The sequence below is a fragment of the Cryptomeria japonica genome, chromosome 11 (assembly GCF_030272615.1).
Source record: "Cryptomeria japonica chromosome 11, Sugi_1.0, whole genome shotgun sequence".
Lineage (NCBI taxonomy): Eukaryota > Viridiplantae > Streptophyta > Pinopsida > Cupressales > Cupressaceae > Cryptomeria > Cryptomeria japonica.
The window spans coordinates 615,072,754-615,099,601 of NC_081415.1; positions in this window are offsets into that span (position 1 = coordinate 615,072,754).

Consider the following 26,848-nt stretch of genomic DNA (forward strand, 5'->3'; position numbering starts at 1 on the left):
AAGGCTTCCAAAGTGGGAAAAAGAATTTGGATTGATCCCAAACCAGGTATACAAGTAAAATTCTTCATTCCAAAAATATCATCATACTAAAACCACCATTTTTTACTCACATCAATGTCATTTACGCCCCATAAAACAACCTAGAGGCTAAACAAGAGGGTAAGTGCACAAAGATGGTGGTCAAAAAGGGGGGTATAAGTGGACTTTTTTTTTTTCTGAAATCAGGTGAACTTGAACTTGGAGGCAAAATTTGAAAGTCATCCACTCAAGATATGAAGATAATCAAAAAAAAAATATTGTAGTACTCTGAATCTAGTTTCCAAACTACTTAACTTTTTCAAAATTGGATAAGATTAAAGGGCTTAAATCCTTCGTGCACAAAAAACTGACCCTGATTTTTTCTAAAAAACATAACATAGTGTCTGACGTGCACATCAAAAAAGTCATAGTTAGATTTAATATTTTGACAAATCCTTTGGCAGAAAGATATTTAAGAGTAAGCACTAGAAGATTTGTATTTTTTTGTAATTTTTTGTTGAGTATTTTTTTTAATGATTTTTCCAATTGAGCACATCCTGAAAATTAGGTACATGTTTGTATGCGAAGCATAAGTTGCACTAAACAATTCAAAAATACAATTTTATTTTTTTTAAATTGTAAAAAATCAAGTGCACTACAATAATATATAAAGTTTTTTAAATTTGGATAAGTATATCAAAAGTTATTCAAAAAATGGTGCACCTATGTCTGTGAGAACTATAGAGACACTGGTAAAAGAAATTCAATAATAATATGTTATTGTTGTTCAAATTGAAAAACAATTGTATGGTTAGAAATCTCAGAAGATGGGTGAAAATATGGTGGCAATTATAGAAATACCACTTGATGAAGTGTAAACCTGATGATGACAGAGTCGATAAACCAAGTTGATAAAATAAAACACGTAAAAAATGAGAGAAATGGAGGGAAATCAAACTTCCAAACTGTAGCTTTGTCATCCAAGCCTAAATAGTCAAAAGCACATACAGGGTACTTATGGTGTAAGCAGTGCGTACGCGCTCTTTTTACTATAAACAGTGCGTACGCACTATTGTATAATATGATATTGTATATATAATATGTGTATATACATATTATATATAATATTTATATATATGTATATATATATATATAATATATTAAGTATATATACACATGTAAGTGTACTCTCTCTCTCTCTCTCTCTCTCTCTCTCTCTCTCTCTCTCTCTCTCTCTCTCTCTCTCTCTCTCTCTCTCTCTCTCCCTTCTCCCTTCCTCCATACCCCATCCCTCCCTCTCTCCTCGTATCCCTTCCTCCATACCCCATCCCTCTCTCTCTCACTCTCTCCCCCTTCTCCCTTCCTCCATACCCCATCCCTCTTTATCTTCTTCTCTCCCTCCCTCCCTCCATACCCCACTGCAACTATGTCTACACTTCTATAGAAGTAAGTGAATTTATTTCTTGTCTACAACTTCCTCTTTGATTTTTATCATGTAAGCTCTCCTAAGAAAATTGACTGATGGATTTGTGTGTGTATATTGAAAAGGAGGAATAGGGTTTGAAATTGAACCACGGGTGTATTATCGTGACAAACAAGGAAACCTGCAACAATATTCTTCTTGAATGTGTTTTTAATGAGCAGAGCAGATGTGGAAAATAGTGTCAACAAAGCAACATGATGAGTCAAAGTACCTGCAATATGTTTTTCAGAAGGAAACAATAGGTAGGAAGAGAAAGAGGGAGAGTAACATAGATGATGTCCTGGAGAATGATAGTGGTGGGTATGTGAGAGTTCCCATGTTGTTACACAATGCCTGTCACCTAAAGAAATTAAAGTTTGTTGTATGCATGGCAATGGTAGTATATGATGATCATCACTTGTCAAACAACTTGGAACGGTACATACCCATGAAAGAAATCAAGTGTGTAATTCCTATATTCACAATCGAGATCAGTCTTATAACCTTGCAAATTTAATAGCATCATATGTTTTAGAACTTACGCAATACTCTTAAGGTTAGGTCAAGCTATTACACTTGCTTTTTAGCGAAGCCTCATTGTTTGTTCGCTTGGAGTCTCGTTGACTGATGGATTTGTGTATGTATATTGAATAGGAGGAATAGGGTTTGAAATTGAACCACGGGTGTATTACCGTGACAAACAAGGAAACCTGCAGTAATATTCTTCTCGAATGTGTTTTTAATGAGCAGAGCATATGTGGAAAATAGTGTCAACAAAGCAACATGATGAGTCAGAGTACCTGCAATATGTTTTAAGGGTCATATTGTGTCCTGGATTCAATATCTCTTCCTCTCCCTCTCCCTCTCTCTCTCTCTCTCTCTCTCTCTCTCTCTCTCTCTCTCTCTCTCTCTCTCTCTCTCTCTCTCTCCTTCTCCCTTCCTCCATACCCCATCCCCCTCTCTCTCTCTCTCCCCTTCTCCCTTCCTCCATACCCCATCCCTCTTTCTCTTCTTCTATAATTCCTATAGTCATAATCGAGATCAGTCATATGGTCTCTCTCTCTCTCTCTCTCTCTCTCTCTCTCTCTCTCTCTCTCTCTCTCTCTCTCTCTCTCTCTCTCTCTCTCTCTCTCTTTCCCTCCACCCTACTCTCCTTATCCCTTCCTCCATACCCCTTCTTCTCTCCCACCCTCTTCTCTACCTCTCTCCCTCTATCTACCTTCCCTCCCCCTCTCTCTCTCTCTCCCTCTCTCTCCCTCTCCCTCCTTCCCTCTCTCTCTCCATCTCCCCTCTCCCTCCTTCCCTCCTCTCTTCCTCCACCCTACTCTCCCTATCCCTCCCACCCTCCCCCTTATTCTCTCCCACCCTCCCCCCTCTTCTCTCCCTCTCTCCCTCCCTCTACCTCTCTCCCTCTCTCTACCTTCCCTCCCCCCTCTCTCCTCCCTCTCTCTCCATCTCATTCTCTCTCTCTCTCTCTCTCTCTCTCTCTCTCTCTCTCTCTCTCTCTCTCTCTCTCTCTCTCTCTTACTCCCCCTCCCCCTACTCTCCCTCTCCCCTTCCTCCATACCCCTTCTTCTCTCCCACCCTCCCCCCTCTTCTCTCCCTCTCTCCCTCCCTCCTTCCCTTCCCCCCCCCCTCCTCTCTCCCTCCCCCTAATCTCTCTCTCTCTCTCTCTCTCTCTCTCTCTCTCTCTCTCTCTCTCTCTCTCTCTCTCTCTCTCTCTCTCTCTCTCTCTCTCTCTCTCTCTCTCTTTTTAGGCCCAATATGAAAAGCTAATGTACTGAGAGGGGAGGGGTGAATCAGTACTTCAAAACATTTCTTCAACAATATCTGTGTTGTTATGTATAAACTGAATACTAAAGTAACATAATATAAAACTAAAAAAAATAGATAACAATCATACATGATTCACTCCATAACACATATATTTTGGTTACGCAGAAACTCTTGTTTAGAGAGAAAAACTGCGGTGGGGATGGCACCCACAACTTCACTACTGCAATAATAAAGAGTGCTTAGTTAGAGCTACATGTTTATCTATTTCTGATAGCTTACCCTGTTAGGAGTAACAAGATCTGTTAGATCTACCTTGCTAAAGGATTTTACAACACTTCATCTAAATGCTGCACCTGGTTAGAGGCTTTACAATTTATAGACTTGATTAGAGTCTTTTACCCTGTTAAAGGTTTCTCTTACAACTTCACAATATTACAATAAAATCATTACAAATATCTGTAACTTTACATCTAGAATGTTATAGTAGATTCTATGTGCTCATAATAGATTACCTTGCTTATAGCATACCTCGGTAACCCATATAGTAACTCGATAAACCCTTCTGTTTACTCTGTTTTTCGATTGTTCTCTGAAAACCTTCTCGGTGACCTCTATGTCTTTTGTAACAGTCTTCTTACACTCATGTTGTATAAATAGATCTCTTATGACGGTGATCAATTCATTGCTTCGATCTTACAAACATGATTTATTGAATGAATAACCATACAAAATATTTCATTGGTTAGATAACCTCAAAATCATACACAATCTTTAAGTGCAATTTCCAATGTGATAACGGTTAGATGTGCCTCGATCTTGTAACACATTTTCATATGCATGTCCAGGTTCAATGAATCTAGTAACACATTTCACTCGGTGTAAATCAACTCAGTGTGTCATCTTTGCTACTCGGTAGACATGTAAAGATACTCGATAGACAGCTCGGTGTATACTGCGTTCTATGACTGCTTTCTTCTGTAACCGACTAGACTGTGCATATTGACTGAATATTTTGGTAATAGATAACCGACTAGAGTATATAGTATAACTTTGACATAAAACTAATGGCAATTTGATAAGTAGTAACATCTCTCTCTCTCCCTCCCTCCCTTTTCATTCACATCTTTTCTACTACCAATAGCGCGTACGCAGTACTTATTACTTGTAACACGTACGGGAAACTGAGCCCATTATTCACTACCCAGTAATAACATTTTTTAGGCTTAGGAGTGCGTACGCGCTACTTATTAGTCCAGAATGGGAAAAAGAATATTGTTGGGCTTGCCAACATTTTATGGACTAACAGCGTGTATGCGATTATTAATGTAGCATGTATGCAGTACATAGACATAGTTTTAGTTGCCCAAGAGCCTCAACAACCTTAAAAGAAGTTTTTGAGGTTGTTGAAGGCCCCACTGGAACTGTGTTTGCAATTCTATCACTGTTTAATACATAGAAGTAAGTGATTTTTTTTTGCATGATTTAAAATGATTGAATTGTTGTTCTTATTAGTTTTTGTCAATATTATTGTGATTGTTTAATAGTTTGATTCCAAGAAATAGTGATAAGATGCATATTTATGGTTATTTGTTTATTTATGAACTTTTGTTTACATATTTATGTAATATGATTCTATTTAGGACAACCAATATCAACCATGGGAAAGAACAAGCGAGGAACGAACGAACAACGAGAGGCTCAAAAGGAAAGACAAAGGAAGTGTATGAAAAAATTGTGTGACATAAGAACAATGGGAGAAGAAGGTGTGTCATCCTCAACATCTCAATTCGATTTACCAAACGAATATAATGCACCTAATGCAATTGAAGAAGAGAAATTTGATTTACCATATGAACCTAATGCAATTGAAGAAGATATTGCATTGAATAATCAATTAAATGATGAACATGTTACACCTTCTCTACTTGATGAATTGAATGTACATAATGCACCGATGTTAACACCTCCTAAAATCATTCGTAGGAAACCAAAGTATCTAATTGACATTGATGAGAATATATTGAAGCCAATGCCCAATAAAATGAATGAACGAACTTGGAGGAGAATAGTTAAAATAATATGGCAAAACTATTTTGAAAACTTAAATCAAACCGCAAGATGTCAATTAATTGTTCAAATGATTAAAAAATTGAATTTTAGAGAGACAATGAAAATTCTAGGCCTAAGATCATCCAAAAGTAATAGTGAAAGAACTGTTGTGAGAAATCCATTTGATGCATATCAAGCTATTGGTTCAAAATCATGTACTAAAGATTCTAACGCTACTCGACGTGTCATTAAATCAACCATAATGAGCAAGAAAATTAAAAAAGATCGTTTGATAAGCAAAACAAGTAAGTCATTAAATGTTAGTAGAACAACATTAAGTAAAGCATTAAAGAGGTAGGAAAAAATAGAGGAACTTAACAATAATTCTCTTTGGGGATTCTCGGGTAGACTACCACGCAAAAACAAGGTTGTTGTTGATGCACTAAAAACATTAATTGAAAATTTTTGGCATGACAACATAAGAGTTTCGCCCAACCAAAGAGATGTTTTTAGAAGGCGAATTGGGTCTACAAATCATGAGCCACATGCCAAACACTATTTGGATATGACTCAAATTAAATTTTATGAAAGATTCCTTCAAAAAATTTCTCAAAAAAGAATTTCTCAAAGATTTTTTGAAATGGCAAAACCTTTTTATATTAAGATTAATCATGTATGCACCACATGTTGTTGTAGGATGCATATTGAATTTTCCATGCATTATGATATTTTTCGTCATATTTGTTCTACTTTGCACACTAACGATGTTTTACAGGAATGTAATAAACAAGCACCTCCTAAGTCGATAAGAGAATTTATTTCAAGTGTGATATGTAATAGACATGATGGTTGTAAGATGCCTTGCTTGGAAGGTTCTTGTGCTATATGTGGTGGTTTGCAATATTTACCAAGATGTGTACATTTGGAGAGCACACATGAAATTGGTACGAAACTAGTTTCTTTCGAAAAATACAAGACAATCACATATGGAGTTAAAGATGGAAAAGATTTGAAGAGATGTGATCTAGTGAAAAATGATATATGTGTAGCTCAATTTATGAAAATGTTTCAAGAGAAACTAGTTTATGAGTACATAAAGCATACACATAGAGCTCGATGGTTAGATGAGAAATTCAAGTTATGTAAGGACACATTTCCTCTTGGCACCATTGTCTCTATCGTTGATTTCACTGAAAATTATACACTACAACCTCAAAATGAAGTACAATCCATGTATTATCACTCTACACAAGTTTCTATTTTTGTACACATAGCATTCATGCATGCAGATGATAGCACAGAGGAGGATAGAAAGGTTGTAAGAGAGTATCAATTCTACATAAGTGATGATCGTACTCATTCATCGGAGTTTGTACAAGGATGCTTTAAAGTTTTCTATGATATTTTAAGGGAAAGGAACATACGATACAACTGACACTTAATATGGTCAGATAATTGCACCACACAATTCAAGAATGCAAGGATGTTTTATTGGTTGACAGGGATGCATATGACAAGTAGTGTACAACATTTTTGGAATTTCACTGAGGCTGGACATGGTAAGGGAGAGCACGATGGTGCAGGAGCATGTGTGAAAAGAGCCCTAGCTAGAGAAGAATTGAACTACGAAGGTGGTGTTGAGTTGATAGATGCAGAAACAATTGTGCGATGGTGTAAGTATATGATGGGTCTAGGTAATCTAGGTTCGTCAATGGTTCGTAGATATTTTTGGTTGATCACTGAATCTAACATTGAAAACTATCTATATTGTTGTACAATTGCAAGTTCGAGTGACATGCACTCATTTATGAGTTCAAATTCAAGTTCACTGGTAATTTATACGAGACAGATAGTATGTTCTTGCTCTTCATGCATGTATTGTTCATGGGAAGAATGTGAATCACAAGCGTCGGTTGACAAATGGTCTTGTAGACCGTTGGTTCCCATTGATTCATATCAAATTCCCAAAGCACTACAATTGAGCCAGATGGAGACATCAGTGGATTCAGGTGATTTTTTGAGTTACTTTTTTTGCAAGTATTCTTTTTGGTTCATTTTGTTGTAAATCATACTTTATTTTTGATATTAATTAACACTTTATAAAATGCAGGTCATGTGTATGCAGTTGTTGCAGAAGAGAACAATGAAGAAGTAATGGATTACTATTTGTGTTGTTGTGTTGAGCCAAAAAGAAAATTGACAACCACAATCATTGATGGAGAGGGTATTAAGTACCCAATAGCCTCTGTTGTCATGACAGGAACATGGCTTCGGAGATACCCTATCAAGAATTCTGATGTTTGGTTGTTCGAGGACTTTGAAATACATAGACATATTCTTCATTTCTCTAACCTTGTTGTTGCAACAAATATTCATTTGATTAAGTATTGTGGTAGACCTCATAACAAGATTTTATGGAAAGTTTGTGAATCTGACCACGAGGAAATACTTGACACAATACGGGTTAGAGTTGATCTTGAAGGCTCACTTGATTGATTCTATGGTTCAGAGTAGAATGATTTTGAGAATTTTGTATAAATCATCGACGAATTATTTTCTATTCATTTTTTGTATATATAAATGCCCATGAGCTGATTTTTACATGTTTAGGGGCATAATTTTGTATATTTAAATGGCAATGAGCTGATTTGTACATATGTACATGCCAAATTTTGTATAATAAAATGGCAATGAGCTGAATCGCACATATTGTAATACAAAATTTTGTATAAAAGCCCATGAGATGATTTGTAGCTATAGTAACTGGGGGAGGAGTATGGGATATCGTTGCTGCATCCTGAAATGCATATTATTTGTCTCAATTTATATCGATGTATAAATGAAAATTCATTTATGTAATTACAAATTTAAAGTGACTGATAAATAAAATGCTATGAATTCAAATCAACACACCCATGTCTCTCGCTCATGGGCAAACACCATGTCCATCAACTCATCTGTCAGCGCGAAATCCTCAGTCGTGCAGGCCTGACATCTACTCCCTCAAATCGTGCATAGATGAGATGAGGATCCATCTGCACCGGTTGCATCATCTATCCCCGAGCATATCCCCAAGGAACTGACACACATATGTTGGATGGGCTCTCTATCGTCACCTAATGGGTCATCATCCAATACAATAGGGTGTGCTAATGATGTCCCATGTTGGATGATGGCACTAGTCAACGTTGTGGCTGCCAGAAGAGTTTGTAGCTCCATCGAATCTTTCAACTCTACTCGGACAGCCTGATGCACCTTGGGTTTGGGTGCTAGGGGTCGATGACTCTCCGTGGGTAATCGCCTATGGGCTTCAGGTCTATCTTGGGAAGAGCCACCACCTCTACCATGGAACTCTCTCATGTCAAATAATTTGGGTGCACATTGAGCACAAACTCACAATATACTTTTCTCAAAAAATATAATGGCACCTCATAATTATTACAAGGTGGATCATCAAAGACCATCCACCACCTCTGCCAAAAAAGATTTTTCATCTGCATATTGGTACACCAATGTATGGGAAACCCTTTTGCATTAAGAGGTAATGACTAACCAGTTTTGGGATCAACAAAAAGGGCACATATTTGTTGTTTAGTAATATTTTTGTTTTTTATTCCATCGTATGATAGCCCATCGGCATAGAATTGACGACACCTATCCCTAAAGCTTCCACATTTGGTAATTTGTGTGGAAACAGCTATGGAACCACTAGCTAATGTTTCTAGGCTAGTGGCAAGGGATTGATGATGCTCAAGTTCAAAAGTTTTCACTTTAACAATCAGTCTATTTATTTTAGTGTATTTTGTCCTAACTGATTAATTAATTACTCTTGTGTTTTGGGTGTGTGGTCAAAAGGAGGAATTGGGGGTTGTTCTTGTGTATTTTTAGGAGGTGCATTTGGTTTTTCTTGTGGGTTTTCAGGAGGTGCATTTGGTTGTTCTTGTGGGTTTTCAAGAGGTGCATTTGGTTGTTCTTGTTGTGGATTAGAAGAATCTGGTTTTTGAAACAAAAAATGAAAAAACCTATTCAAAATTAATGAAATTAAATTCAAAATGTAAAACAAATTGAACAAATGAGAAAGAAAGACAAAAATAAACAAAACTAACCTTGATCCATAGCTTGGAGGACAAATCTAGCACCCCGTTTGCGGTTTAGGAGAGGAAATGGAAAAAAAATGAAGTAAAAACGCGTTATTCACGAGTAAATGAGACCCAATTTTTTTTTTAACTTTTTTTAACAGGCACCACGTACGTGGTTATATTTGGATTATTAGCACGTACGTGCTCATTTTCCTAGGTGTAGCACGTACGCGCTCATTTTCCTAAAAGTAGCACATACGTGCTACCTTCTCTAGGCTCAGGAACAACAAACCTAAGCACGTACACGAGAATTTTAAATTTTAAAACCTCATACGCGCTACTTGTTTTTCCATGTTTTATTTGGGTGGTATCCACTTTTTTGACCACCATCTTTGTGCACATACCCAAGACCTAACGAGGACTATGGACCAAAACTGATCAAAGGCGCCACTTTGTTGATCAGATGTGCCACTCTAGGAATCAATTGTGCAATTTTGGGCATATGCATAGTATATGTCTCACTCTTCATGTTAGATGCACCACTCTACTTTGCATATGCACAACAACATGGCAAATGCACCTTATTGCCCAATTCGGGTTCTGAAAGCCCCAAATTGACAAAATGGATAGGATCGGCATGAAAATTAGATGAGATCCATTTGAAAACTACCTCATGGAACCCTATAAATACAAACAAAATACACAAAAAATAATCCTAAAATAATTGGGCAACATTTCCCTTAAAGACACCCCATTTCTACATCAAATCCAATACACATTCAAAAATATCATTCAAAGACACTAGGAATCAAAATGCAGACACAACATGACCTCAAATCCTCTCATAATGCATATTAAACATTCAAAGGATATCAAATTTAAAGAGAAAATGAAGAAAAAAGAGAGTCTACCTCAAGGTTGAAGAATCTCTAAATCACAAATTGCAACTTACACACTCCACCACTGCACACAAGAATTGGACAACAACAAGACTCCACTAATTCAATTCGATCAAGTCCAAACCCACAAAATATTTCCTCCAAAATTATCTAACCTCAACAATCACAATGTGGCCATAAAGAGGGATTTTTGAGAGATTAGCAAGAAAATACGTTGTGTGAAAAATGAGCTCACTTACAAATAATAAGCTCTATTTATGGAGAAGGGAAAATAAAAAAATTTAAAAACCAAATTAAACTTTCAAACCACAAAAATCCCTATTGTCACTAAGGATTGCGCCCAAATGAAAAGTTAAACTAAGCAATCATGTGCAACATGGAAACACTCTTAGGCCTATGGGAAACCTATGAGTTAGAGTGAACCTCCATATAAAGGGCTAGTTCCCTTTGAAATCTACTAGAAACTACTGACCTTGAAGAGGAAAAGGGATAGAAATATGACTACAAATTGAAACTATTGCTACTATAAGGTGATGCAACAAGATTTGATTATATTAACTTGACTCACAATCTAGTTTTGACAAAAAAACTTTGACATTCACAACTCAATCTAAAAATATTTAGTACATAAGCACTTCATACGAAGGTACTATCTTCAATATTTTGTATGAAGGAAACCAAGTTTCACAACTTCAAAATCTTGTTAAAACATGAATTCACAACATATGACCTATAGTAAACATACATTTTCTTGCTACAAATTGTTGAAAATGAAGCTAAAAGTAAAGGATTTAAAGTAAATCACAATAACTAACTCAAATCAATCCACAACAAACAAGTTAATTGGTAAGGACAATCTACTGCTTCTCATTAAAATCAGAAGGATAATTGATTACAATTACTTGAAAGAAATCAATTACAAACTCATAAATTTTAGTTACAAGCACTCTTCCCAATTGTGCTTACAAGAAGTGAACAAGAACTAACTATGAAAATGAATTGAAGTTGCCTTTTATTGAAAAGAAGCTCTTGATTTTTAAATTCAAAAATTTGCCTCTCTTTTGGCTTGAAAATTCAATTATCTTTCATTGAGGGTGACTAAATGAGTCAACTAAAAGTGTAGATGAGCTAGATACAAAATCTCCTCCAAATTAGGTGTTTGACTGAAATTAACTCCTTGAAATTAGGATGAAGAGAATTTTGAATTTCAAAATCACCTTGTTAGGTTGAGCAGACTTGAAACCCCCACAAAAAATTGGTTGGAACTCAAAGAATCTCATAGTTAGCTCACTTGAAACCCTTCTTGGCTAATGCTTGACCCATGTGGGGTCTTTAATCAAGTATAAGACTACCACATGTGCCACTAACTACTACTTTTTAAGGCCTCTAACTGCTCTTGACTTGTCTTGAACTAATAACACATGATTACTCCACCAATGTGAATTGCCACCTCCCTTCGTTCACTACCACAACATCTTCCCTTGTGATTGTCAACATCCCATGAGGTGACTATCTTTTATTCATTGTCCTAAATGTTGCTATTTCTTTAATATACTGTAATGCCCACCAAAATACCCTAAAGAAACTATACAATAATATATAAATGGAGATTTTTTTTTCTTAGTTAACATCTAACAACAACTAATGCAACATATAACATCTCCACCTATTTACATTCATTAACCAATTAACCAATATGAACATACATCATTGCTCATTTCATCAATTAACGCAAGCGAAAATAACACAACATCAATAATCTTTCTCTAGGGTACTTTAACATCATTACTTAATTCATTTCCACAATAACATACTACACACACGATAGGTATATTTCGCCTTCATTAATGCATCATATTCTAATTCTTTAACCATGAGATATGCAGCCTACAACATTACTTATTCCTCATGATATGCATAATTTCCTTTCTACCAATGCATCTATGTGAATCATTCCTATTTACTAGATCCAATTAACATCTTCTAACATATTCACTTATTAATCTACAAATATTCATCTTTCAAGATTACTTAACATTCTAACTAGCCTCTAAACATTCCATGAAATAACACAACTAATCCATAAAGTAATTCCATTCTATTCTAACTATAATCCACTTATTTCCATGATTCAAAATATCACATCTCTACAATAGTACAAATACAATATCCCTAAATTCCAATTTCCAACTACAATTCATCTTATAAATATGAGTACATTAAATACATCATGAGCATAGCTCTTTCTACTACGAGAATCCATATACTATATACAAGAATGTTACATTATATACATTTTATCTTATCCATTACATAAATCTGCTACAAGGTGCATCCATAGTACATCATGAAGAAGAATCCACATCCATGCAAGAAGAATCCAAGAGAACATCCCAATGGCTAAAAGCACCAACCTCCCGACCATGTGGAACCAATGGAACCACCCCCCATTCGAGAAGATGACACAAAGTCCCAACACATTCTCTAAACCTAAGCTGACACCTATAACCAAGGAGACTAACCACACAAGGACTCTCAAGCAAGAACTCACACATACAACAAGAATGAACTCCCAGAGGCATAAAACTTATCAAGACATAAATGCATCCAATAAGCATAATCATAAATCATAAGGGAAACACATGTAGGAATGGAGTGTCATCACATGCCATCCTCATAACATAATAACATAATAACACAAGGCACTAGCTTGATGGACATGTGGAGCCACCTCAACCTATGAGAGACTAAGGGAGATTAGCTTACCATCTTCACGACATTCTCATGCTTATCCTAAAACATCCTCCCTAGGACTAAGTCATGAGGCACAAACCAATTTATCATCTTATTAATTAATCTACTACCCAACCCATCAATTATTAGGTTATCACTTAATTACAAATCAAGGAAAACTCCAATGTGTCCTGGTGGTCTAGACTTCATGCATCCTTACAAGGAACCTCATGCAAGCCTATCTCTCGTGACCCTAGTCATCACAAGGAAGCTCACTCCTCCTAGCATGGCCCAACAATAAATCACAAGAGGCTCTACCAACATAATTACATGAAAAATAATACTCAATGCAGCCAAAAATTCCCCACATACTATTACAACATAAACAAGGCTAAAACACCATAAATATAGCAAAATGAGCCTCTTGGCTAACAATAAACAAAGGCATATCAAGCCATCAAATGCTTCCATCAAATAAAAGATAACATCATAGCAAGGCCTACTCACTTGCTGGTCCAAAACAACATAGCAATCATCTCAATCATCCATGGCCTATCCACATGGAAGAGAGTCTAAAATATTCACAATGCATAGAGAAAAAAACATACTCAAAACCATCAAAATGCATCAAAACTGATCAAAGCCGAATCTGGAAAATATTAACAGACCTCAAATAAAGCCTTTGGTACAAAAATCAATTCGGAAAAATACCTCATAAATGATCAAAAGTGAAAAAAAAACACAAAACACAGACAGGTTAGCGCTTTTCCCCGTAGGACGGTGCTTCTGCCAAAAAGGATAGTGCTTCTATCAAGAAGAACAACGCTTATGTTTCCAGAATCATGCATATGTATCCTGAGACAACACTTATGCTTCCAGAATCATGCATATGTATCCCGAGACAGTGCTTATGCTGCGCAGAGCAGCACAAATGCAACATGGAACAACGCTTTTGCACATTAAGACAACGCTTTTGCACAAGACTTACAGAAAACTTAGAAAATTTTTGGGTAAAATAATAAAATCTAGAGTTTAAAAAAGCGCTCAAAAAACATATGAAAAGAGATGCCCAGAAACAAGGAATACATAGGTATAAACACACCAAAATATCTTAGACTATAAACCAAGATTTAATCAAACACCTTCATGGCATAAAACAAATAGACCCATTGCAAAACTCATAGAGAATCCAATGAAGACAATCCCAAACAATCACAACTGAAGGACTCACAAAGGGAAAGCAGTCTACTCTCATCCAAACAAGGATTAATCAACCAAAGATCTTCACAATAATTTTCACAGAGCTGTGAAATGTCATACATAAGAAAACCAAATATATATCTCCCAACAACTATATAAAAACTCTCATAACATAAAGTTTCCCTCCCAGATATTAACCTTCAATAATAATAAAACTATAAAGTAAAGTAATATTTCAACCCAGACCCAAAACAATGCAGACACAATGCATACACGGAGAAGCCATTGAAAACAAAATGCAAAGTGAAGAACTCCAACTTGCAACTTGAAGTAATGGATTGAAGCTAAAGAAGAGCTCCCACAAGCCAAACCAAATCCAATCCAAGCTCTAGCCAAAACCAAGAGAGAAGAAATCCAAAACCAAGAAGAAAACTTGTTGGAGAAATTTCCAGAGAAGGGCCAACCTGAAAAACTCACGGGAATGAAAATAAAAGCAATAATAATCCAAAACCCTAGCCTTAATCTCAACCAATCAAAATATTCCATTTTGGAGTATATTTTACCAACCCACCATATTATATAATTTATTCACCCATTTTGAATTTAGCCAATGAAAGTGAAGAGTAGGTAAAGTAAATAAAATATATACTTATCCAGCTAAGTGGGATTGTTTTATTTCTTTATTTAATTTAAAGTGTTCATACACCCCACTTAGGAATAAAAGTCAAACTATTAAATAAATATAAGTTGTAAATAAATCATCCAAATGGGGATTAAAATCAAATAACCCAAAAGCTAATAAAATAAAATAAAGAACCAAATAAATATAGGATATCAAATAAATATCAACCATAGAAGGTCAAATAAATAATCAAATAATCAAATACCATTAAAGATTAAATCACAAATGTGAAATAAATATTAAACAACAATAAAGCTTATCAAATATTAAATAATCGTAAAATCAATAAACATTAATTATCAAATAATTATAAATACCAAATAATTAAATACTCAAAACTTATAAATTAAATACTTTAAAATAAACATTACCAAATATAAAACTACACATCAAGAGCCACATAATTACTCTAACATAATCAAGTAAATCAACTAGTATAAACTAAACTCACAACACCAAAAGACCAAGCTTACTAACTGACATGGCGAATTATGCCAAGACTTCAACTACTCACGGTGAACAACTTAGACCTAGAGTATGTGAGGGGAACTCATGCCATCTCTGAACCACATAAGCCATTGGAACTAAAGACACGCTCAGACCTGTGAAGCCAGGTGGAGTCGATGTATGGTACCTGCAAAATCCTGCAACCACAAAATGACAATACCACATATACATATACATATATAGAACAAACAAGTGATAGAGAATTGCGACGACACATCCCGCTTGCAATGAGTGATGTGGAATCGTCTCTATCATGAAGATAGTCAAATAATAGTCAAACACTTCTCATAAACATCTCATCATATGTAATCATAAAGTAGGGTTAGTGTAATCATAATCATCATCAAAACTATTATAAATCTAATCTATCAATAATCCATCACATAGTGAGCATATAAAATCCATCGAGTACATATATCATCAAATTACATGATCAATCATGATAGTACCAACATCCATATAGATAATCAAAATAGCATATGTCCAATAGTGTCTAACATCAATCATAAGTCACTGAAGCACATGAGTAATCATCATCCAAATCATCAAAATATAGTCTAGATAAGTCTATCAAACATAATATAAAAGTCAACTTTAGTCAAAATAAGTCAAATCAAGGGTGGACACTACACCTACTTAGCAACACTTCCCATATGTTTGTTGCTATATACTACTTTAGCACAGTCATTCCCCCCAATCATATTGTCACTTTCATTATCTACTCTTCAAACTAATTGCAAACTTCTAGATCTAATTATGCTCTAAACCCATGTGACGTGATATCGTCAACATTACCTTTGACTATTGATTATGGGCTACTGTTGTTTACAAACTCATATGACTGAGTATCATTGAAGACCTTTCAATATTATGTCAGTCTTTGCTATTTTCTATTGATCTTTGACATCTCACTATCATGACTATCATTGAACTAATAGTCATAGTTTAATTATTTTGAAAACACTGATTTTCAATGAACACTATTCTTGATAGTCTTCTTAGTCACTGCTATGTGATTCTCACAGCAAACTAATGTCCTTAAGAATCTCTTTTGTTCATAAGAATATTTAAAACCTTTCTCTATGTTTAGATTGCTTCTAACCTTGTTCACTATCTTAAGTTTATAAGATAGCCCTTGGTTTGAAGACGATCCCTCAGTAAAGACACTTATTAGCTGTTTTTTGTGTCTTGTGACTGCATCCTTCCATAATCAACAAAACCCTACTACCAAAGTCTTTACACAAGATGTTGATTGCTTTCTATGCTTCATGGTTCTTATTAAATGGATTGTCCTTTCATCATTTGATCTATACCTTTATTTTTCACCATGCAACATTGTTAGTTAACAGATTTGTCACTTCTTTTTTATACTCTTTTGTCCATGTCAATGACAATTTGACTAACAGTTGAATCGCTTGCAATGGTATTTGCAAGTGCTCTTTGCTTATTTTACAAGGTACAGCTACCTTCGAATGATATATAATGAATGAAAACACAGGGTATGTTTTTCACCAGAAAGTAGAAAAGGCAAACTAACACATACCCATAACCATGAAAGTAGATGTAAAAGATTGATTTAAGAATGAAGTGAATGTAGACAAACAACACAAATTTTACTTATCCACACTCACAAATGATATCCAAGGAAAGAAAGAGCAGCAAACCCTTTTCAATGGATGATTTAATCTGAATTCAAAGTTTTAGAATTAAATACATACATAGTCTGATATAACATAATGACACTGAAAGTAATTACAAAGAAGCACATTTCATTGCAATTTAAAGAAAACATTAATAAATTCAAAGACTCAGAAATATCTTCTTTATTCTTTCAATGTCAAAATGTGAGTTCACAAACTCCACACTCATGTACAATAAAATTATGCTGAAAAAAAAAACTATGTTGCCTTTCCCCCTTTTTTCTTCCTTTTCATAATCTGTTAATTACATATTTAAAAACTCTTTAATCTGCAGTTTTTGTAATTGCTTCTTTTTAAAAGAATGAAATAACCCTTTCACATTCCCATGAAATTGTTGCTCTCAAAACAATTTAAAACATCTTAAAATGTTTTAAATTATCATATATAAATTATAGAGAAATTGAGAAATTTGTAATTTCTCCTTTAGCTACTTTTGAGTAAATTCACTGCAGGTTGAATGGGCATCTCGGGCCCATGAAATTTTGTGAGCAGTTATGATAATTAAAATAAAACATGGGTTTTTAACCATTTTTTAACAACTCACAAAATTGAGGTACTTCCTTTGTAAAATGGCCCTCCCAACTATATCGCTGCATAGAGAAAATATTAAAATAACATGTCATATGAGTTTGTATGGCTATAAAATTAAAACCAAGAGCATTTGAGACCAAAATATTATGTGGGTTGCTTTTAGATTTAAGAAATTTGTAACTTTTTTTTGGATGTATTTTTAGACTTGTGAATTAGTGATGCCAAGAAATCAAAAAAATTTGAAAGTCAGGAAGTTGGTCATTTTTGGAAGTCGGGAAGTCAACCATTTTTGGAAGTCGAGAAGTTGGCCATTTTTGGAAGTTGGGAAGTTGTCCATTTTGGAAGTTTGGAACTAAAAAAACTTGAAAAAGGCTGGCTATGAACTAGGACTTAAAAGTTTAAATTTGGCCAGGTTCAAAAATGGGCCAACAAACATTAGTTACTTGACATCTTTCAAATATTCATAAGCATCTTTTTCCTTGATTTGGCTCAATCACTTTGTCTTATCTCTTGATGATGCATGAACACCCTTAAAGATTATCACTTTGACCATATATTGTTTGTCCCTTATCAACCATCATGGTCTTTTTATGATTGATACATTTCATTTGGAATCACAATCATATTCCTTAGTGACTATGGGATGTTTTAGCCTTCCAATATGCTTTCAACATGACCAAAACAACTAAAAACCCATCATCATTATTTTTCACATACATATTGCCCTTGCATCTCTAATGATTTTATAACTAATCCTCTTGATGGTGACTGTGTTGAATAATGATGAACAACAAATACCCTAACTGGTATTGAGAGGGTGGGTGAATCAGTACAGACAAAAACTTCTCAACAACTTATCAAGTTAAAACAATGATAACCAGTTGTCTTCATTACTGAACTTAACCATGGCAATACCGGTTAAACACAGTAAGACTTCAGACAACTAAACCAGTAAAATTGAATACTTCAAATATCATTCAACATTTGATAACTACTTCACCCATATACATATGTATGTGTCGTATCAGTAATACCATAACCATTAGCTTTGCATGCATAATCACCTAAACAAAGAATACTCAATCATCACATGAAAAATGCACAACTCATGACACAGATTTTTCCAGTGGAACCCCAAATGGGAAAAACCATGGTAGGAATGAATACCCACAAGCTTGTTTTTGAACTCTTTTGAAGCTCGCTCTGTTAGGAGCCTAGTCCAGTTAAAGACTTTACAATAAGGTTCTGCTAGGAACCGATCCTTTTAAAGATCACCTAGTAAAGGGATGGCTATATACCCTGTTAAAGGTTGAAACCCTGTTAAAGGTTACCTTGATAGAGGATTTGAAGAACTCAATGAACTTGAGTCGCCTAGTTAGAGGTTTTACAATAAGCCTGCTAAAGATACCCGATCAAGGGATTTTCCTACTGTTGAAATGGTTAGAAGACAACAGGTAAAGCTTGGATCTGATAACAACACTATATGCTAAGGCAAATCCTTTTCAGTTCCTCTACTCTACAATCACACTCTACAACTTTCCAATCCTCTACTCTGCAATCATACTCTGCAATTTTCCAATCACTGGTCTAGCAAGTATCTCATCACTCAGATACAAACACAACATTTGCCAACAACTACAATATCAAAATTCATCAACCTTATAGACAACAATTAGGTTGGTAGCATAAACCCTAAACCCTAATCAATTTAGGTTTACAATTACAAGTGGTCTAATCCTAACCGTCCAAACACATTACATAGAATAAAACAATCTCAAATAAATCACAAGTCATTTTGTATCGTCCATTCTTCACTGCACATAGAAATCAGTAACCCATCACGCTTTCTTCTCATACCACTAAGAAGAATGTTCATTCCTGAGGTAGACAATTAATGCATTCAATCTTCACATGCTAGATCCTCAAGGAAATCCTTCATGTGCATAAAAGTGATGTGGTATCTCGATCTCATCTTTATCTCTTAGCTAACTCATCATATAATATCACTGGTTGCATCGCACAAGCCAGATTGTCAAACCAGAAACTCCAGAGCTGAGACTACAAACTGGTAGTCACACTTAGTGAAACCCTGACACCGATTCACTACATCTCTTCATATTGTTCTCCAACTTGAACATCAATAACAACTTCTTCCAATTTTCATACTGGTTCACCTATACTTATTGACATCAATGACAACATACATTATCATCATAATCATCATATCGGTTCATCATTTGCCAACAATCTCCCCCTTTGGCATTGATGGCAATACTCAGTGTAGCATTGCAATTATAAACATCATAGACCAGTGCAACTATAACATATATCTTCATCATCAAATATCTTCTCCCATAGCATACATCAAATATCTTCTCCCCCTTTGAAAACAATGCCAAAGTGGAGGCACAATCTCCCATACTCCACTATGTTGCTCCCCCTATGGAGTAGCATCCTTCAACACATCAATCCTGAAAGATTTGACCTGTAATACCTGACTGATGTGGAGGAAATATCTTTAGTTTACTTCATGAAGGGGAAAAACCCCTAATTCACATCTCAAATAGGTAAATGTAGTCTTTGGTAAGGGCTTAGTGAATATGTCTGCTAGCTACTCCTTACTGGAAACATGTTGTAATACAACCTCTCTGTTTTGAACCTTCTCTCTCAAGAAATGATACTTGAGCTCAATTTGCTTAGTTCTAACATGCAATACCATATTTTTGGAAATATTGATTGCACTAGTATTGTCACAAAATATACTCACCGGTTCAGATATAGGTACTTTGAAACCATCCAATACATGTTTCATCCAGATTTCTTGAGTGCAATTCATAAATGCTACCACATACTTCACTTCAGCTGTAGACTGATAAGTACATCTCTGCTTATTACTCATCCATGAGACTAGTCTTCCACCAAGAAAGAACGCTCCACCGGTTGTGGTCTTTCGATCGTCCACATTACCTCCCCAATCGACATCGGTAAATACCTTGAGATTAAAATCACCATTGTATGGATACCACAATCCATAATCAACTATTCCTTTCAGGTATCTAAGAATCCTCTTGACTGCTACCAAGTGGGATTCTCTTGGACTTTTTTGAAAATGAGCTACTATGCCCACTACATAAGCAATATCTGGTCTGATGTGCACCACATAGTGCAGCTTACCGATCATTGACCAGTACTCCTTCTCATTCACTAATGTTGAATCATCTTCCTTAGTAAATTTACATTCAGTCACCATCAGTGTACCAACCGGTTTGCTTTCCTCCATGCCAAAGGTCTTCAATACCTCTTTGACATACTTAGACTGGGTAATAAAGATACCCTCTTTCATGTGCTAAATTTGTAGACCATTGAAGAACTTTATCTCTCAAATTAGAGACATTTAAAACTCTTTCTTCATTTCATCATCTCCTCCAAAGATTATGTCATCTACAAAAACTTCACAGATCATAATGTGGTCACCTTCAAATTTCAGGTAGATGTTGTTATCCTCACTTGTTCTCTAAAATCCTATTTTCACAAGATGAGAGTGCAAACATTCATACCATGCCCTTGGTGCTTGTTTCAATCCATGCAGGGCCTTGTGTAATCTGCAAACCATGTTACTATCTTCTGATAAGGAAAACCCATCTGGTTGCTCAATATACACTTCCTCTTCTAGGATTCCATTCAAGAACACATAATTCACATCCATCTGGTATACCTTGAATCCCTTAAATGTTGCAAATGCAAGTAGCATTCAAACACCTTCCAGTCTAGCCACTGGGAAAAGGTTTCTCCATAGTCTTCTCCTTCTTCCTAAGCATATCCCGTGCATACAAGTCTTGCCTTGTTCCTTACAACTGTGCCTTCTTCATTTAGCTTATTCCTGAAGACCCATTTGGTACCTATGGCATTCTTGTGTTCTGGTCTGGGTACCAAAGACCATGTTGCAATCTTTTCTATCTAGTCTAGCTCCTCTTCCATTGCCTTAATCCAGTCTTCATTTATAAGTGCTTCTCTAGAAGTCTTAGGCTTAAATTCAAAATCATGCAAGAGTTCTCTTTCACCTTTCTTCTTGTGAGTATCCCTGCATCTTTATCTCCTATGATCTGCCTTGGATCATGATGTAGTTTCACATATCTAGGAATGACTCTAGCTGGTTTTGCTTGCTTTTCCTCTTCTTCTTCACTTACTTCTTCTTCTTCACCTACTGTAGCTTCTACCGGTACAGGAACACTGAGGTCTTTACTTGTTTCTTTCTTAACCAGTTCCCAGAAGGCTACACCTGGTTCATCTTCCACTTTCTTGCTGCATGTTTCCTCGGGCTCCTTAGGGGATTCATCAACCCTAACATTGATACTCTCAACAATTTTCTGTGTCCTATTGTTGTAGCACTTGAGACCTTTGCTCTTAGTGGAATATCTCAAAAATATTCCTTCATCACATTTAGCATCAAACTTGCTTAGATGTTCACCTCTCTTGATATAACACTTACTGCCAAATACTTTAAAATAACTCATAGTGGGAGTCTTCCCGGTCCAATACTCATAAGGGGTTTTAACTTTACCTTTCTTGATGAGTACCTGGTTCATAGTATAGACTCCAGTGCTCACTGCTTCTCTCCAAAAAGTGTGAGCAACCTTTCCTTGGATCAACATTGTTCTGGCCACTTCAACTACAGTCCCATTATTCCTTTTTGCTATGCCATTCTATTGTGGTGTCCTTGGGGCAGACAACTGCTTCTTGATACCGTTATCTTCATAGTACTTGTTGAATTCATCATAAGTGAATTCACCTCCTTGATCAGTTCTTAGGCATTTTATCCTTTGACCACTTTATTTCTCTATTAATGCTCTAAAGGCTTTGAACTTTCCAAATGCCTCAGACTTGTCTTTCAAGAATGTGACCCACATCATTCTTGAGCAATCATCAGTAAGAATCATGAAATACCTATCTCCCTGAATACTTCTAGTTTTCATTGGACCACACAAATCGATATGCACAAGATCAAGTAAGTTCTCTGCTGAAAAAGACTTACCTTTGAAAGTTGAGGAAGACATCTTCCCAAGTTGACATTCTCTGCACAAAGAATTCTCAGGTTTGTTCAGCAAAGGCAGTCCTCTTACTGCCTTGATCTTACTAGCTTTTATAATATTGTCAAAGCTCATATGACAAAGTCTCCTATGCCATATCCAATTGTCATCAAACTTCGCCATTAGACACCGACTAATCTTAGCATTCAACAGAAATAAGTTACCTCTGGTCCGCTTACCGGTGGCAATAAGTTCGCCATTTTTTCCAATTATACTGCAGACTCCACCTTTGAACTCTAGAATGATTCCTTTGTCATTTAGCTGAGCAACACTCAAAAGGTTATGTTTAAGACCTTCTACCCAGTAGACATCATCCGCACTGCTCTTTCCATTTAGTGAGATGGATCATTTACCTTTTACCAAACAAGGTGCATCATTGCCAAACCTGACAACACCTCCATCATATTCTTCTAGAGACAGAAACTTTCTCTGATCACCAGTCATGTGGTGAGAACAACCACTATCAATAATCCACTCATTAGAGTTGTCAATGCAAGAGACAAGTGCTTTCTTATCAGACACTTCTCCTTTACAGCTACAAACACTATGTCCTCATTCTCTTCATCCTCGGATTCTTCATCAGTAACACCTTCATCCACTGCAACAAGATAATTTATTCTATTTCACCCTTTATACTTTCTAAACCTCTCTGGTTTATCCTTATTGTCATTGTTAGGACAGTTAACAGCTATATGTCCTATCTTATTGTAGGAAAAATATTTTAAAGGAAGTTGACCTCTGTATTTTCCAGTGCCTTTTGGAAGTCTCTTGGCAAGAAAAGCTTCAAAATCCATCAAAATCTCTTCATCATCCATACCTCTGCTTTGCATGGATTCATAACTTGTACTTACTTCTTTTCCTTTTCTGGTTGGTGCAACAGATGCTCTAAAATCTAACTCAGTCTTCTGAACACTGCCATCATAGCTATTCAACTCATATGCAGTCAACTTTGCAATGATAGAGTCTAAAGATACCTTGGTTTTGTCGATAGACCTTAGTTCCTAAATAGAAGCAACTTTGATTGCATAGACCGGTAACAATGATCTCAAAACTTTACTAACAACGGTGGCATCATCAATTGTTCCACCAATGCTCTTGATGTCTCCAACCACAATTTTGATCCTTATGTCATATTGTTGAATGGTCCCACCTTCAACCATCCTCATGTCCTCAAATTTTCCTCTAAGGATCTCTTCCTTAGCTTGCTTGACATGCTCATCACCACCATAAATAGTTTCCAATGTGTCCCATACATCCTTAGGATTTTCCTTATCTTGTACATCAATGAACTCAATATCTGACAGACTGCTAATAAGGGCTTCCATGACTTGCCCATTTTCTTGAATCTCTCTTTTTTGATCATCGGTTAGAGTGTCAGTGGGGATTACATAGGCATTCTTAACATAGCTCCAGTGTTGAGCACCCAAACTCTTGATATAAATCTTCATTTTGTCCTTCCATATTTTGAACTTATCTCTATTGAACTTAGGACCTTCCCTCTTCATCATTAAAGCAAGATCTTTTACCTCAAGAAGTTAAGCTTATATCACCGAGGACCTGGAGTTGCTCTGATACCAATTGATGAATAATGATGAACAACAAATACCCTAACTGGTACTGAGAGGGGGGGTGAATCAGTATAGACAAAAACTTCTTAACAACTTATCAAGTTAAAACAATGATAACCGGTTGTCTTCATTATTGAACTTAACCATGGCAATACCGATTAAATACAATAAGACTTTAGACAACTAAACCAGTAAAACTAAATACTTCAAATATCATTCAACACTTGATAACTACTTCACCCATATACATATGCATGTGTTGTATCAGTAATACCATAACCATTAGCTCTGCATGCATAATCACCTAAACAAAGAATACTCAATCATCACATGAAAAATGCACAACTCATGACACACAAATTTTTCACATGGAAACCCAAATGGGAAAAACCATGGTGGGGATGAATACTCACAAGCTTTTTTTTGGACTCTTTTGAAGCTCATTCTATTAGGAGCCTAGTCCAGTTAAAGACTTTACAATAAGGTTCTTCTAGGAACTGATCCTGTTAAAGATCACCCGATAAAGGGATGGCTATATACCCTGTTAAAGGTTACCTTGCTAGAGGATTTGAAGAACTCAATGAACTTGAGTGACCTAGTTAGAGGTTTTACAATAAGCCTGTTAAAGCTACCTGGTCAAGGGATTTTCCTACTATTGAAATGGTTAGAAGACAACAGGTAAAACTCTGATATGATAATAGCACTATATGCTAAGGCAGATCCTTTTCAATTCCTCTACTCTGCAATCACGCTCTACAGTTTTCCACTCCTCTACTCTGCAATCACACTGTGCAGTTTTCCAATCACTGGTCTAGAAAGTATCACCAACAACTATAATATCAAAACTCATCGACCTTATAGACAACAATTAGATCGGTAGCATAAACCCTAAACTCTAAAAATTTATGTTTACAATTACAAGCGGTCCAATCCTGACCGTCCAAACACATTACATAGAATAAAATAATCTCAAACAGATCACAAGTCATTTTGCATCGTCCCTTCTTCACCACACATAGAAATCAGTAACCCATCATGCTTTCTTCTCACACCGCTAAGAAGAATGTTCATTCTCAAGGTAAACATTTAATGCATTCGATCTTCACATGCAAGATCCTCCAGGAAATCCTTCACGTGCACAAAACTGATGTGGTGTCTCGATATCATCCTTATCTCTTAGCTAACTCATAACAAAATATCACTGGATGCATCGCACAAGCTAGATTGCCAAATCGGAAACCCTAGAGCAGAGACTACCAACCGGTAGTCACACTTAGTGAAACCCTAACACCGGTTCACTACATCTCTTCATACCAGTTCTCCAACTTGAACATCAATAACAACTTCTTCCAGTCTTCATATCGGTTCATCATATGCCAACAGACTGTTGTTCTACTGTTCAAAATTATTTGGTAATCTTTGTTGATGATCTTCAAGACTGAGATGCTAGTGTTACTTCTACCATAGTCTTTTATTATGACTGTCATTCATTAATGTGTTGTTGACTACAATCTCACTTTTTCTTTCATTGCATATCTTTACTTCTAACATGGTCTTCTATTATGACTGTCATTCATTAATGTGTTATTGACTGCAATCTCACTGTTTCTTTCATGACATATCTCTACTTCACTCATAACTATTTTTGTTGATCTTCTTATCATGTTTAATAGTACTGCTATCATACACATGCTATCCTATTAGGTCTAAGACAACCTTGTTTATTGTAGACCCCATCAACTAGGACTGTCTTTTACAATGATGATCAAGAGCCTTAGTTTTTTTATGTTCCAATGGTTGTCCTATCACCATATGGTCTTATAGATCAAAAGATTTGGGTGCAAAATTCATTGTGCACTGTTGTATACATCCTCAAACAATCCTATCTCGAGAGCATAGCTTTCAATTTCACACCCTTAGCAGGAATGGTAACCATCCACCTTAGTAGGAATAGTATCCATCCTTTATTGACTCAAGGACTGCAAGCAGTGTTGAGACTACATCCATATAAGTTGTTCTTTTTGTCACAAGGGTTTTCCTCACTATCTTGATCTGTATTAAATCTATTTGTAGTTAAATCTTCCCAATACGAACCATTAAGGTAATGAACATACATTGAAGGTCTTTATTGACTTGTGTATCACCTTCTTTCCAAAAGTCCTTTGTAGTACAATATCAATAGTGAACAAAAAATATACAGGCTTTCAATCATGACCTATTTTATCCTCTTACTCCTAATATACTGGCAAAAGCTTTGAAAGACTGGTTCCACCTTGGACTGCAACTAAGGTCCTCTTTAATCTAAAAAGGATGACAATGATCTTTGTTCAAAGGGACTCTCTGTGACCTAGTAGAAAGTTGCTATGGTCTTGTTGCTTTCAACCCATTGTCATTATGACTATGTTTTCTCATTACTATTATCTCGTGCTTTGAACATGGGTTGTCATTCTCATGACTACACTTACTCCCTATCAAAATTTTATTCACATGTTATTTGACAGAAAACACCTCCATCTTTAATTTTTTTTATGGATATGGCTTTCATCCTTTGTAGAGG